We start from the raw sequence: 15554 nt of genomic DNA on the forward strand, positions 1-15554 counted from the left end.
TCCAGACTGCATGGATGCTCTCTTGAAACTCTGGTTGCTATTTACAGAATGGCCATCAGGGCACCTGTGCTTTTTTCGATTGCCTCTTTTTGCAATAAAAAACTCTGTTCCCCATCCACACACACCTTTTTGTGCAAGAGCTCTTGCAAAAAAAGGAGTTATTCCTCGTAGACGGAGGAATATCTACACTGGAAAAAACCCTCTGTTCTTTCGCTTTTCTTGCGCAAAAACGTGCTGGAGGTGTGGATACTCTGCAAGTTTTTGTGCAAAAACATCTGTTTTTGCACAAAAACTCTGTAGTATAGTTCTACCCACAGATATTTACCCTGGCACGAGCCCCTAGGCATTATCTACCCTAATGCGTTTTTGTTGGTAAAAGTTTGTTGTTCAGGGATGTGAAAAAACATACCCCAACCAACATAAATTTCACTGACAAAAGCACCAGTATGGATGGCACTATATTGGAGGTAGATGTTCTCCTGCCGACATAGTTACAGCTGCTAGTTGGATGTGGTTTAATTATGCTGGCAAAAAGTTCTCTCCCACCAGCATAGAGCAGCTGCAAAGGAGATCGTACGATGGGGCAGCTGTAGCAGTACAGCTCTGCTGCTGTAAGGTCTGTAGTGTAGATATACCTCTACCATGGACACAGTTATACCAGTATAAGAATGCCTTATGTTAGCATGGATTATTTTGCTTCATGAATCAGAATAAGTTATACTGGGATAAAAACTTTTATATTAGTATAACCAGGTCCACACTAGTGATTTCCACTTAACTCTAGTGGGGTATTTAAAGCAGCAAAATTTCTAGTGTAGACAAGCCCTCCATTTCCTCTTCCCTTGTCTCCTCATCCCTTAAACAATTCAGACCTCCAATTTAATATAGAAAGGGTATTTTTGAATAATCTAATCTAATTTAATAATAAAATAATGCAATTCAATAATATAGTTTTAATACAATTTAATCTTCAGCCTCCCGTCCCTCTCTATTTTCTTGTCTTGACTCATATGATAATCAGAAGGGGCATTGAAAACTGCTCTTTCAGGGAATTAACCTGTTCCCAGTTGACAATCAGAGCAGGATCAAGCCCTGAGTAGTTACAACATTTGAAGACCGATTCCAAATTTGGAAACTGCGGAATGATTTGTAATTGTTTTGTGGCTTTTTTTTTTTTAACTGTGAATGAAAGAAGCAGTGATGTTCCTGACTTCTGAAGATAAGCCTTTTAGGGCAAAGATGGGCAAACTTTCTAGTCCAAAGGCCACATCTGGGCCACAAGATTGTATGTTGGACCATGGATGCAGGTCCGAGGCAGGGAGCTGGAGCATGGGAGGAGCATAAGGTGCAAGTTCCAGCCTGTTACCACTTACCTCAGGTGCTACAGGGTGGCAGCACAGCGGAGTTAAGGCCGGCCCTGGCTCCACATGGCTCCGCTGCTGCTGTCTGCAGGCACTGCCCCCCACAGTTCACACTGACTGGTTCCCTGTTCCTACCCAATGGGAGCTGCAGGGAGTGGTACCTGCAGGCAGGTGCAGTGCAGGGAGCCCTCTGCCCTCTCCCCGCAGGATTGTAGGGACGAGCCGGCTGCTTCTGGACAAGCCAGGAGCCTACCTGCTGCACTGGTAATCCTGCAGGCCAGATTAAAAGCCCTGATGGACTGGATGCAGCTTGTGGGCTGTAATTTGCTCATCCTTTCCTTTGGTATGTCTACACTTTGAGCTGGGGGTGAGAGTCCCACTGGAGAAGACATATCCACATGACGCGACTGGTGGAAGGAGCTAGCCACCTGTGTACATGCCTAATGTCTCCAATGGGCATGCTACTCAAGGTAGCTAGCTCATTTTGCCACTTATGCTTCCGTGACAACACTCTACTTACCTGTGTAGACATTATTCCCATGCAGATTGATACAAAGAAAATCACGTTCTAAGTAAAATTTGATACTGTGAGCTTGTTGGGAATGCTACAGCAACTTATTTGCAGGCTAGTAAGTTCCATTGGCTCTCAAATTTGCAGCACTTTTGAATTTCTGTTTTTGGTTCTACATTATGGTTGGCACGTTTCTCATTCTTTGGTCTCATTATCTGGAAACATATGAGGGAAGAAGGCCTGCTAAGGTGGGGAGCTCTTGAAGCAGCTTCACTTGAGTAGGTTTCTGGCAAACAGCTGGCTGCATTTATAAGCAAGAGGCTATTGGGTGTCAACTTCCACCGTCAGTGTGCAAAAAGTCTAACTAAATTGCATCCAGCACTAGATGCCCAGATTCCACAGCGATGTGTGAGGGATGAGAATCTAGACAGATAGTGTGTCAATGCAGGCAAGCTGTGTACTTTTCTCTTGCTCCCTGATAGAGGGGAAGGGGTAGAAGTGCAAGTAGCATCCTCCCTCTGGCCTCCTGAAATGGCACACTTGGCCAGCTGACAAGGTTCTTGGCAGAGGTGAACTGCCGAAGGGCATAAAGCAGACATTCCTCCTGTACCAGCCCATCTGTGATGGTGGTGGCAAAGGCACATGAGTGAGGTTTGAGATTGCTAAGTAAAGTGTGGGTGTGACACAGCTTGGGTGCAAGGGAAATTTGAGACCTGAGGTAGCCCTGGTGAGTAGATGACTGTGTGCAGGTGCCATGGCAGCTGTTGTGCCTCATTGCTGCATCTAGTTCCTCTTTTTATACCAGAGGTAGATCCCAGAGACCCTGTATTCATATTCCGCTCTGCCTAGCAGAGGTGACTCTCTATGTGGATAACATTTTAATACATTCTTGTGGATTCTTGACTATATATGTCTCCTCTTCTCACCCCAAAGCATCTTTACTGACAGAGGGAGCAGCACAGCATTGCCATTCATTCCTGGCCTGGCCTGGTCATGTCCCTGCATATAGTGTTTAATTTCCTAGTTGGTGGTGGGGCTCTTAGTCTGATTGACCTCAGCTGTGGTTGTGTTTTTTTTTTTAATCATATGTGTCTTCTGTAGTCTCCCATCATTGTAATCGGCTTGATTACAGCCAACGGGGTACCCTTATTTCACATCCTGCTCTCCTGCTAACTTCATTTATCTTAGAATCATTCTGCTTGCCCTTTTCCAAGGAATTGTCTACTGCCTCCAGTCTGCTGATGTCTGTTGCATTTAATGCACCTGCTTCCAGTCCATGGCATCATGCTGGTTTGATAAGAGTCACTTTGATACAAAACATAATGTTTTATCAGTCCATAATTTCATCAACTTCTGTGCAGCACATGTAGCTAAAGCAAATCCCCTTTTGATCTCACTCTGGATGGAACTGTCAGCACTGATCAAGCTTTCAAGTTACACAGAAAGATTTTACTTGTCCTACAGTACACTTACCTCATTCCAGTTTTGATTGGCACAGTTATCAGTTGTTGAAGTAATATTTATTCCAGAAATACAGCCGTGCCTTCCAGCCCTATTTTGATGTGTGCTGAATTGTATTTAATTTTCATAGCTGCCTTGGATGTTCCTGTTTTTATGTCTTACTCCTCCTGATTATCGGGAATTCTGTGAGAATTTCCTATTCTCTGTATTAAAAGCCAGACAAATAAAATAAATAAGTGCTTTCCTGTCTGGAGCATGGCTCTCTGGTTCCTAGTAAGCTCACCATGACAGGCTTGACTCTGATTTGTCATTCTCAGAAATTATAGACTAAGGACCTAGTTTGTGAGAGATGCTGGCCAGCCACCACTCCGGCAGAAGACACATGGAGATATGGCTACTCAGCCCTTTTGAAGCTCAGGCCTTAATAGTGTCCAAGATGATAAAAATAAACGGTGAACCAAATATTGTTCCTTTTAGTTTCCTTTGTGACTAGGAATTCAATGTGCTCTGGCTGAGCTTTACTTCAGTTCTTCCCAAGGAGTTGTGCATAGCTTGCCAACAGTGCTGCGTCAGGTTTCTGCAGCACTGTGTTACTGGGACTCATGCTTTGTATTGTGATTGTGCCTAGGAGCTCTGGTCAAGATCCCCAGAGTGCTACCTGATTACAGAACAAAGATATGGTTCCTGCCCTCAAGAACTTCCACATGTTACTTAATGGCTTAGTCTAGAAAGACTCTGTACACCCTGCAGGACTCATTGATAAATTGTAATAGCCAGCATATCACCATGAGATCAGCAAAGTTTATGCCTGATAAACTGGTAGAATTGCATGGAAAAATGTCAGACTTTTACAGGACTTTACAGGCTTGATTTGTGAGAGAGATTGAGCATTCACAAGTTTAGCAGGGGCTGCAGGTGTTCAGCTCCCCATAAAATCATTCCCTAAGTTTATGGTATAGTTAGTGTGTTGGGAAATTTATTGTTTCCTAAGGAGCATTTCATTTGCAGTGAAAATTAGCCTGCTAGAAGAAATGTGGTATAAATTCATGCACAGACTAACAGAGATCAGTGCTTAACATTTAGTTGGAAGGAATGATTTGATTTTGAAAATAAAGAGATTCATTTTATTCCCCTCTAACATTGGTTCAGTTTTATGATTACAGGTATATCAAGACTGCCATTAAAATCTATATCTAGACCATGATTGGGCACTCGGGCTTAAGCTAAGATACACCTGTTCTGTAGACGTCTGGGTTTCAGCCTTCTGGGAACCTCCCAACTTGCAGGATCCCAGAGCCTGGATTCCAGCCTGAATGTCTACGCTGCAGTTAAACAACCCCTTAGCTCAAGCCCTTTGAGCCAGAGTCAGCTGGCATGGGCCACCAAGCAGTTTTTAATTGCTGTGTAGGAATGTTGTTTTAAAACACGGATCTACACATAGGTTAAGAACATCTCTCAAACAGCCCAGCAGTCTTTTTTGAGGGAGGGTCAGCTTTTTTTTTTTTCCAACTTTGGTGCCTCTTGTGTGTGTGTTTTTTTTAAATCATCTTTTATTTCTGTGCTATAGCAGTCATAGTTAATGGATTACAACTATCTATGCAAATGAACTTTGAAGGAACTGATTTGAATAATAAAATACAGATCTTTCAATCTGAATATTAATCATATTCTAACATGCTGACCTTACCTTGGATTTTTCCGTTAGCTCCTACCTGCTAAGATTTAGCAAAGGCTTAACTGAATCAACAAAAACAAAGATGTAGTTGCATATTCCAAAGTTTACCTTGATTAGCCTGCGTGGAATACCAGTGAAGACAGTAGGTTGGAGTGGGAGTGTGAACAGAATTTGGTTCATTGTGACAGGAAGAAGTTTTCATTTGTTCTGCTAAATCTGTTTTAATTATAATCTCCCAAGTGCCTAATTTCACAGGACTCTCATGATTTTTCCTCACACTGCTGTGCAGGTGGGTGAACCAGCTGAGTCTCCCTTTGTTTAACTCCTGGTTCCTCCTGTTATGTGTGAGTCACTTACATTATGAAAAGAGCAGGCACAGGCAACAGAGGAGAGGCACTAAGACAAAGAAAATCTACCTTTCAGCCAGCTGCAGATGAGGAAAACTCATTTCCCCTTATCACTTAGGAAGATAAAATTTTGAAGTAGGAGGTCTAGAGACTACTATGGTGAATAACATAGAGCCTGCTGTAATGAAGAAAAGACTTTGCAAACTGATGCCTTCATTCTTCTCATCATTGCATGATGGGTAGGCATGGCAGGAAAGTTTACAGTGCTTCCCCCCAGGGATCCCCAACATAAGGTCAACACTTCTTCCATTTCCCAAATCTCCTGCCTTCATGTATGATATGTGAAGAGGTTGATTTGTGAGGTGGCAAGAGAAAGGAATTCTTCCCCCCCCCCAAAAAAAAGCCCATGGTGCCCTTCTTTTCCTTATACCAGGTTTTTCTAAGTGAACTCAAGTGGTTTGGATACTAGTAAAAATGTAGTTGCCAAGAACACACATGCACAGATAGGTTCACATCATTTTTCCCTGCTGGATGCAGTATGCTTGTCCAATAAAGGTTGTTTATTTGGATCAGCCATTCTTAGTCAGGTGGCAAATCTTTTATTACAAAAATAAGTTTTCCGTAAGTCACTTGACAATCACAAGATTTTTTTTTAAAGTCTGCTGTAGGTCACAAAGAATTTGTGGCATTTTTGAAGAAGGTGCCAGTGGCACTGCATGAACTTTTAACAGCATGTGCTGCAAAAACAGTGTGCAAAAGGTGCTGGACTTGAAAACTATGAGTTCAAACCCGGTCCTGGGTAGCTGTTGCTCAAGGACTGGTCTGTCAAGCCAAAGGCATTTGGATCAAAACTTAATGGCTAGTTTAAACAAGAGAAAGATCGCATATTTTCCTATGCGGTGCTAACAGCTAGAGAATGCATGACTGGACGCTCGTGGTGCTCAGCTGATGATGCAGCTTGCTCAAACCAGTTCTATTTCACCCTCTTCAAGCTGGTGCGCTGCCTTGACTAGGTCTGAGATTGTTTTGAGCAAGTTCCCTTTAGGAAACTAATATTCTTTGTGTGTGTTTTTTTTAATCTCACTCAGCACCTGTGGATTAAAACAAACAAGGACCACATCCCTGATCCAGGATAACTGAACATACTAAATAAAACACCAGGTCCTCCACCTTGGATGCAGTGTGTTGATGACAATAGTTAAGGCCAGTCTACTTTGAACCTGTAATAAGAAGCAGCTACTTTCAGTTCCCATTTCTCACACTTTTATATGAATTAACTCTTTTGCAGCAGCTGTTAATAGGCTCTGGCATCTGGAACACACAAGCAATGAAAGGGGATGTGTTCTACTATTTTTGCCTATTGCTCAAGGGGAGTCCACTTTTCAAACATGGTTGCCAGAGTTAGGTGGTCTAGTTCCAAATTGGCAATCAGGAATCTAACATGAGAACTGTGTTTCAGTGTGTAAGTGCAGAATTAAGCAGCCTCTGTTCAGGTGTGCTGGGTTAATTTTTATATGGGGAGGTGCTGATGGTGGAAATCATGTACAGACAGTCCCCGGGTTACATCAATCCGACTTAAGTCGCACCCCTAATTACGAATGGGGGGGGCGCAGCTAGTGTAGGGTGCCTCCCCTACTGTCGCCGCCTCCGGTGGCACGGGGGGCGCTTCCCCACAGCAGACCAGGGAGACGAGGAGCGGCTTTTCTCGCCGCGGAGGACGCGGGCGGTGGGACCGCTGAGACGCGCTGCCCCCCCCCCCGCCAGCAGACCAGGCTTTTCTTGCCGACGCCTGGGGTAGAGCAGCTGGGGGGCTGCAGGGGTGGTCCCACAACGCCGAGGAGTGGCGCTACTGGACCAACCCAGCAGCACCCCAGCTGCTCTGCCCCAGGCGTCCCCAAGTCAGCCGCTGCTGAAACTGACCAGCAGCTGACTACAGGAAGCCTGAGGCAGAGCTGCTCTGCCCCGGGTTTCCTGGAATCAGCTGCTGATCAGTTTCAGCAGCGGCTGACTTGGGGACACCTGGGGTAGAGCAGCTGGGGTGCTGCCGGGTTGGTCCTGCCACGCCAAGGGTCGGCGCTACCAGACCAACCCAGCAGCACTCCAGCTGCTCTGCCCCAGGCGTGTCCGATTCAGCCGCTGCTGGTCAGTTTCAGCAGCGGCTGAATCTGGACACCAGTTCCAACTTACCTACAAATTCAACTTAAGAACAAACCTACAGTCCCTATCTTGTACATTGCAAAGGCTCTGGCGCTGAATGGCCCTGCGCTCCCTGCAGGACTTGCACTTTTTGAACTGTAGCAAGAGCCCAGTAGGGCTCTTGCTACAGTTCAAAGGCAGAGGCGCCCTTATAGATTGATCGAAAAGTCTATTAGCTAATTAATCTAAATTTTACATCTACTAATGACCTAGAACACACACAACTTCTGTGCTTTGATGGGCATGGTAATACTGCCTCTTTTTAAACTGAAAGTTTGGGGTCCTGGGAATGTTCTAGCTGAAAGCAGGGATGTGAGGTATACCTGGAACTGATAAGTCTAGGTACATTAGTTAACCTTCATGATTACATACAACTTCCTTTTCCCTCCCTTCCCCCAGCACTGCTACCTCTGTATCAGAGGCAGCACCAAGCGGGACGTGCAAGGCAGGAGCCAGTGTGCATGGGGAGACGGCTTTTAAGCAGGCTCCCCACAAGCACCAGCTCCTGGGGAGCCACCTTCTCCTTCTCCCGCTCCCACCAAAATGCTACTGCCTCTGATACAAAGGCAGCAATTCATGGCAGGGGGCTCCATGGAAGTTGTTGGTCGCAGGGAGGTGGCTTGAAGGCAGCTCCCTGCCTTGCATGTAAACATATAACCGCTGAAAATGGCAGTAGCTACACGTTTACACCCCCTTTTAAAACATTTTTAAAAGTAGAAATCAATGGAGTCTGCTATTCTCTTGGATGCAGTCTTGTTCACTTACAAGCAGAAATGCCTGCTTCTCCAAACACAGGAGAAACCAACAAATAGTAGTTTCTTATTTTACAGTCCAAAGCCTTTTCACGTAACAGATCCAAAATAAGGATGTTAAAGACTAGTCGATTAGCCAATAAGCAAAAGTTCAGATAGTCAGTCGACTAGTCAATTTCCTGCCCCCCCCCCCCCCGCTGTCTCTATCAGATAGGCAGCAAAGGGGGTACTTCAAAGGGCTGCGCTGTACAGCTGATCCCAGCTCAGCTGTGCAGTGCTGCCCCCTTTGAAATGCAGAGGCAACATTTCAAAGTGGCAGCCCGGGGTCAGCTGGGGATTCCCCAGCAGATTCCGGGCTCTGTGCAGCATTGCCGTGGAACCCAGGGTCAGCTGGGGAGTCCCCAGCTGACCCTAGGTTTTGGAGAAATGCTGTGCAGAATCTGCGGTCAGCTGGGAAGTCCCCAGCTGTCTCTAGGCTCCATGTGGCATTTCAAATCGGCAACGCTGACCCCGGGGCTCCATGAGTTCACTTCTGCTTTGAAATGCACAAGAGCCCCTGCTGGCCCTGGGCTGCGCGGGTTCCACATTCCTCCTTTGAAATGCACAAGTGCCTATCGACTAGTCCAGTAGTTGCTGTAAATTCCATCGACTAGTAAATTAACCCCAATTTAACATCCTTAATCCAAAAGCTTTCTATCTAGCTTAGCCCAGAGTCACACAGTGCTTGGCTTTATTGATTTTTGCCTTTGCCTAACTCTCAGTTCTTGTCTGTTCTGAGTTTCTCTGTGTTCTGCCCTCTCTCATCATCACCTGGCTATCCCCTGGAACCTCTCTCCCTACATGGTGTTAATTTCTGGGCAGGTTATGCTAAGATTCTGGGCAGATTCTATTAAGTTCTTTTTGAGTTAAGCTCTTTCGTTTTTTACCATCATTATAAATGAAGGAGAGAGTCACACATCAGTTTGATTCACCCCGCTAGATTTTACCTAGCTTAGAACCATAATGAACGTACTGGTACTGATGCAAGATCTTATTTAGTTTTGTGTAATGGGATATTTCAGTTAGTTACATGAAGTTCATTCCCTCTTCCCACTTGGGACAACAGAAGCACATTGCCCCCCTATTTGCATAGACTATCTTGCTTCACCCACTTTAAATTCCTTAAAGCTAGTGTTATACCCTAGTTTGGCTAGAACAGGAAGATGGGCCTAAAATTGAATTATTCTGTGTGGAAATGAGCTACTTGGCCGTATAGATAGTGCTGCCTCTCTCTCTACCCCCACGTAAACTGCTCACATTCCAGTAAATCTCTCTCAAATGAGCTGTGCTGTAATGCTCACCCATACAGGGTAGACACAAGCAGTGCCACCATTGTTTAATATTGCTCCAGGAGAAGAGGTGTCACATCATCAGATAGCACTTATTGGGCTATGCTACCTCCAGGGCCAGAAGTATCTTATTTTCCAGGCATAACAGCAAAACAAGGCAACTCCTACTCAGTCTAGGTATGTTAAATATCAGTAAATTGAATAGTTGAGTAACCTCATTAAATTTTATCAGTCAACTAGTCTATGGTCCCCAGAGGTGGGGGCGGCAGCCACTGTATCAGAGGCAGCAGCATAGGGTGCCAGGCGGGAGGTGGTCTGCAAGGGGAGCCAGTTTTAAAAACAGCTCCCCTTGTGGACCAGCTGCCTGTCACCCTGTGCTGCTATTTCTGAGAAAGAGGCAGCAGCGTAGGGTGGCAGCAGTCCCTGTCTAATGGCGGGGAGGGGGAGTCTGAGCTCCCAGACCCAGCATGAGCCAGAACTGAGCCGGGCTGCCTCCCTGCCCAGTTTCTAATACAGAGCTGCAGTAGGGGTAGGTCTCAGACCTGTCGCAAGCCAGGACTGGGTCAGCCTGCTAAAAAAATTACTGGCAGGGAGAGGGAAATGCAAGTAGTCTGTAGCATTACCCTATCGGCTTTTGCTTATTGGTTAATCGACTACACTATTACATCCCTAACTCTGTCTAGGGTTGGTTGGTTTGTTTTTCAGGGGGGAACAATGTGTAACTCAATTAGCTCAAAACACTAAGCCTTGTTGTTTAAACCAAGTCAGTATGTAAAATATTTAACAAGTATGAGGCTCAGCAGAACAGGGTATAGATTTCTGTGTAAAATTGATTTAGCACCACCTTACCAATCATGTGGTTAACCAGACTGAATTAATCACTCTATCTAACCAAGGTTTAGTTGCAGATCTCTTAGAGTAATCAGTGAAATATCCCTTTTCTGCTCAGGTTGGCTTCCAGCAGAGAAAAGACAGACAATACTTTAATTATTAACAATAGAGCTTTGAAGTGTATTTAAATTTTATAGGGTCTGGCATGCACACATCAAAACTGTTTAAGAGCTCTTGCAATACAAGGACCCTACTTTGCAGACTTTATTCAGACATTATTTCCGTTGACTTAATTCATATTGACTTAAATAGGAGTTTTGCTTAAATAAAAACACAAAATTTGCCCCCGAGATTGTGGAGTTGTTAAGGCAGGTATTTGCACTATCAGTTACAGGCAGTCCCCGGGTTACGTACAAGATAGGGACAGTAGGTTTGTTCTTAAGTTGAATCTGTATGTAAGTCGGAACTGGCGTCCAGATTCAGCCGCTGCTGAAACTGATCAGTTTCAACAGCAGCTGAATCTGGATGCCAGTTCTGACTTACATACAGATTCAACTTAAGAACCCCAGGCATCCCCAAGTCAGCTGCTGCTGAAACTGATCAGCGGCTGATTCCAGGAAGCCCGGGGCAGGGGCTTCCTGTAGTCAGCCACTGGTCAGTTTCAGCAGCGGCTGACTTGGGGATGCCTGGGGCAGAGCAGCTGGGGTGCTGCCGGGTTGGTCCAGTAGCGCCCAGAGCGGTGCTACAGGACCAACCAGCAGTGCCCCAGCTGCTGTACCACAAGTGTCTGGAGCAAAGCCGCGGAGCACGGAGGCAGCGGGACAGCCCAGACGCGCTGTGGCTGTCCTGCTGCCCTCGGACTCCGCGGCTTTGCTCCCCGTCTCCCTGGTCTGTAGACCAGGGGGACGGGGAGCAAAGCTGCGGAACATGCGGGCAGCAGACAGCCCAGACGCATCTGGGCTGTCCGCTGCCCGCATGTTCAGCTGCTTTGCTCTGCTTTGCTCCCCGTCCCCCTGGTCTGCAGACCAGAAGGACGGGGAGCAAAGCGCCGGAACACGCGGGCAGCAGACAGCCAAGACGCAAGTCTGGGCTATCTGCTGCCCGCGTGCTCCGCCGCTTTGCTTCCTCTCCCTGGTCTGCTGGAGACCAGGGAGAGAGCCCCGTTTGTAACTGCGGATCCGACATAAGTCGGATCCGCGTAACTCGGGGACTGCCTGTATTACAAATAAATAACAGTTACGCATCATGAAAGACACCTTGTCAAAATGGATTGAAAATGGTGCTTTACTGTTGATGGTTAACACAGATTTTATTGCAATGCAATTCTGCTCCTGAGCAGTGAATTTGATAAGCACACCAGACTTGACTTGGTTGCCAGCATTTTAGCATTCCAAGTGTAAAGCTCTTTGCCTCTGTAAATACCAGGACCATGAAACACCAAAACCCAGCAAAACATACTGTAGATGAGAACTGCGCTTATTTGCATACATATTTAGTCTGTATTTACATAAAAGACTAATAAATGCCTCAGAAAAACACCAGTACATTTTCATGTTCCAGGAGCTTTCCTGTTACCCGCAGGACAGAATTTTTTTTTAGGTTTTATTTTACAAGACACTGGCTGATTTAATCAATTCTCAGTTCTCCTAAAATAAAAGATTTATGAATATTTAGGCTTTTCATACAAAGACAAGGGACAAGAGAAGTGCCATTCATCCACTAACTCTTGCCATTAGCAGTTATGTCATTCTCTGCAAAGCTGTGTCATGAAAGTTTCTTCAAAAGCCTAGAATTAATGTTTTGTTTGTTTGTTTGTTTGGAGTCACAGAGAGGTTAGCATAAAATAGCTACAAGGCAATTCCCGTTCAGTGAAATGGAAGTCTCATAGGCACTTCATTCAATACAGTGTGGCTCAAGAGGATATCCTGTCAACCAATGATAACAAGGGAAATAAAGTCACTTCCTCACCAGCTGTTTGATTCAGGTAGAAAAAGGAAGTCCTTACTTCCTCATGTTTGCTCTGCCCACCACCCCTTTACTAATAAATGCAGAGTGTGGCACTTAAGCTGGTTTTTCCCTTTGTATTTTCAATGAAGAAAACTCACATTGTTAATGCATCACTGGACTCAGTGTATGGGAAATATTTAGTTCTACACAACCTAAAAAAGCTGCCCCCCCCCCCCCCCCCCCAGCTATAAGAGTGAGAGATACTGAGCCTTTCTGAATTTGCAGCAATGCTACCCTTAAATAATGATTGGGTGGCTAAGTGGACATGGCTGGTAATTAGCGGGCTTATCATCTTTCTAAGTCTTGTGTGTGCATATGGGACAGCAGAGCTATCATGGGAAGCCTTCATACGCTGGTCATGTAGAACATCATAGCTAAGACTTCTATGGAGCTTGGGCAGTTTGATGTATACGTAGTTCCAGAGTTACGAGCCTTTATTTTTCGTACTGTAGAAAAGAATGTAACAGCTACATGAGGGCTACGTCTAGACTGGCATCATTTTCCGCAAATGCTTTTAACGGAAAAGTTTTCCCGTTAAAAGCATTTGCAGAAAAGAGCGTCTAGATTGGCAAGGATGCTTTTCCGCAAAAGCACTTTTTGCGGAAAAGTGTCCATGCCGATCTAGACGCGGTTTTGCGCAAGAAAGCCCAGATCGCCATTTTCGCAATCGGAGCTTTTTTGCGCAAAACAATACTGTGTTGTCTACACTGGCCCTCTTGCGCAAAAGCATTTGTGTTCTTGCAGAAATTCAAGCGGCCAGTGTAGACAGCTGGCAAGTTTTTCCACAAAAGCCGTTGCTTTTGCAGAAAAACTTGCCAGTCTAGACGCAGCTGAGGAGCTCATCCCTTCCTTCACCACTCCTTCCCTCATAGAAAAGTCTAACATAATTTAAAGAGATTAAAGTAAAAGAGCAGCTTTAAATAAAAGTGCAGTAGGATTCTATAGAAATTACTGTTGAAAAGCCTATAGAATTTAATAGCAAAGGAAATTCTGTAGAGTTCTGGAACTGTCTTAGAGAATTCTATTGCAGAGGTATAACTTTCTGTGAAGTTTTATGTTTTTTAAATGAAAATCTACAAGAGTTATCCTTTTCTATTAAATTCTTTTCAGTAAGTATGGCAGCTCTTCAGGGCCCATCAAGCTGTGCAAAAGGTCCAGGTTTTGAGCCTCTGTGTGAGTGCAAAACATTTTTACCAAAGGAGAGTATTTGTCAGAGGACTTAAACTCTTCAGGCAGTCTGTATTAAGCAGCGTGTAGGGTTTTTTAATACAGTCATTTTAATCAGATGAACATAGATGACAAAAATCTAATTATGAGTATTAAGATACATATACATAGAAACATATGAAACATTATGCGTACATGTCCTGTTCTCTTAGCATTAAAACAGTTTTCATGGGGGGGGATAGGCTCCCATGTTTTGTTGTTTTAATACATAAATGGGCCTGTGTTTATTTAAAACAGGTTTGAAACTTAAACAAATAGTGACAGGCTGTTCAAACAGGCTTCGGAAATAAGCCTAATCAGGATGTTTGAGAAGGCAAAAGTGCAATAAAAAGGCACCCATAAAGTAGCTACTTGTAATACATAGTACAGAAACCATAAGGTTGGGTTCATGTTATTATTATAATAGTCTCAATAACAAACTGTTTCATGCTGAATGTTTTGTGCTGACATTCCTTTTGTCGAGTCACAAATCAGAGCTTTTGCATTGTGTTAATGCATCCCTCTAGTCTACTTTCATGCCAGGCACCAAGATCTCTCTCTCTCTCTCTCTCTCTCAGCAGTAGTTTTAGTAATAAATTGGGCTGCTCACCGTCTAAACCTGGGAGGTGAGAGTGAATTGACACAGGATATGTTTCTGCTCCCACTGGTGTAACAGAAATAGGATAAGATTGTTCAGAAAGGGCAGCACTGAAATGTAACATTAAAAACTTTTCATAGGACTTGACTTACATTTTCTCAACACTTTTTTTCTTCTAATTTCCTCTGTCGCTTTATTGTTATATATTGAACTTTGTCCTCAACGAATGTTTATAAGGCTTGATCTTTAACTCTCCGCACTGACAAAGTTCCCATTGAAATCTGTGAGTCTGCAATGGGGATTGTAGGATTCAGCCCACTCTGTAATATTTGCTTGAAGTCTGTGTTGTCTAATAGCCTTAAAGAGAAGTAGTAAAAGATGCTTTTTGAAAAACAGCACATTCAGTGTGTTTTGCAACCCAACAACACGGCAAAACATTAAGAATGGCATTATTAACCTTGTGTTTCTAAAATTAGGTACCCAAGTAAGTGGTCTGATTTTTCTCAGCCCTCAGAGATTCCATGGATCATCATTAAAAAACAGAGTTTTATTTAGTTGCTTATATATGGATGTGGGGATGTTTAAGAAACACACATTTGAAAATATTAGTCTAAAGGAATGTCAAAAAACAACATCATAAATAGAGATGCGTTTTTTGTACATAGTCATTCTTTGGGTTCCACAGTCCCTAATTCAGGCAATAGGAGTTTTGCCTCCAGAAGGGGTGCTGGAATTGGTCTGGTGTTGTTTAATTACATAGAGAAATTGTGGAAGTAGACACAGTTTCCCATTTAAGTACATCTCCCTCAGAACCAAACTTCCACTAAAGAGGATTTCAATAGAAAAAATGTACACGCCCTCTTGTGGCAAAAACTAATCTTTCCCTGCTGACCTACAATAGCCTGTGATATCAGATGACAAAGGATAGTGTAAAATGGTACACTATGTCCACATCTTTTGAAAAACACACTGCATAATTGAAAGGTTTATTGTTATTTAATGTAATTTACAAAGGCTTTGTTCTCCTCAATGGCTGTAATTTATTAATGTACTCGTGTATATTTTTAGGAGGCTGGGATAATATGTTACATTATAGATGGCTGACGACATTTTACAGCCATGGTCTCCAACCTTTTTAAGCACAAGATCCCATTTTGAATTTAAGTGCAATTCATGATCTACCTTAAATCCAAATACCCTTACCCTGCCTCCTTTGTGCCCCTTCTCTGAGGCTCCTGCCCCCTCTGTCTTCCCTCCCTTTCACTAGGATGGGCCAGAGGG

General features: G+C 44.1%; 1 protein-coding gene and 1 long non-coding RNA gene across 21 annotated transcripts in view; one reads left to right on the forward strand and one right to left on the reverse strand.

Moving 5' to 3' along the window:
• Positions 1 to 15554, forward strand: part of BCL2 (BCL2 apoptosis regulator) — a 139549-nt gene that overhangs the window by 116831 nt on the left and 7164 nt on the right. The window lies entirely within an intron of this gene.
• The window catches only part of LOC142827195 (uncharacterized), a 58653-nt gene continuing 56806 nt past the window's right edge, over positions 13708 to 15554 (reverse strand). For all 20 annotated transcript variants that reach the window (XR_012901701.1, XR_012901708.1, XR_012901705.1 and 17 more), the window contains one exon: positions 13708 to 14630. This is a non-coding gene — a long non-coding RNA (uncharacterized LOC142827195). The remainder of the gene's footprint in view (positions 14631 to 15554) is intronic.

The sequence above is a fragment of the Pelodiscus sinensis genome, chromosome 2, assembly GCF_049634645.1.
Source record: "Pelodiscus sinensis isolate JC-2024 chromosome 2, ASM4963464v1, whole genome shotgun sequence".
Classification (NCBI taxonomy): domain Eukaryota; kingdom Metazoa; phylum Chordata; order Testudines; family Trionychidae; genus Pelodiscus; species Pelodiscus sinensis.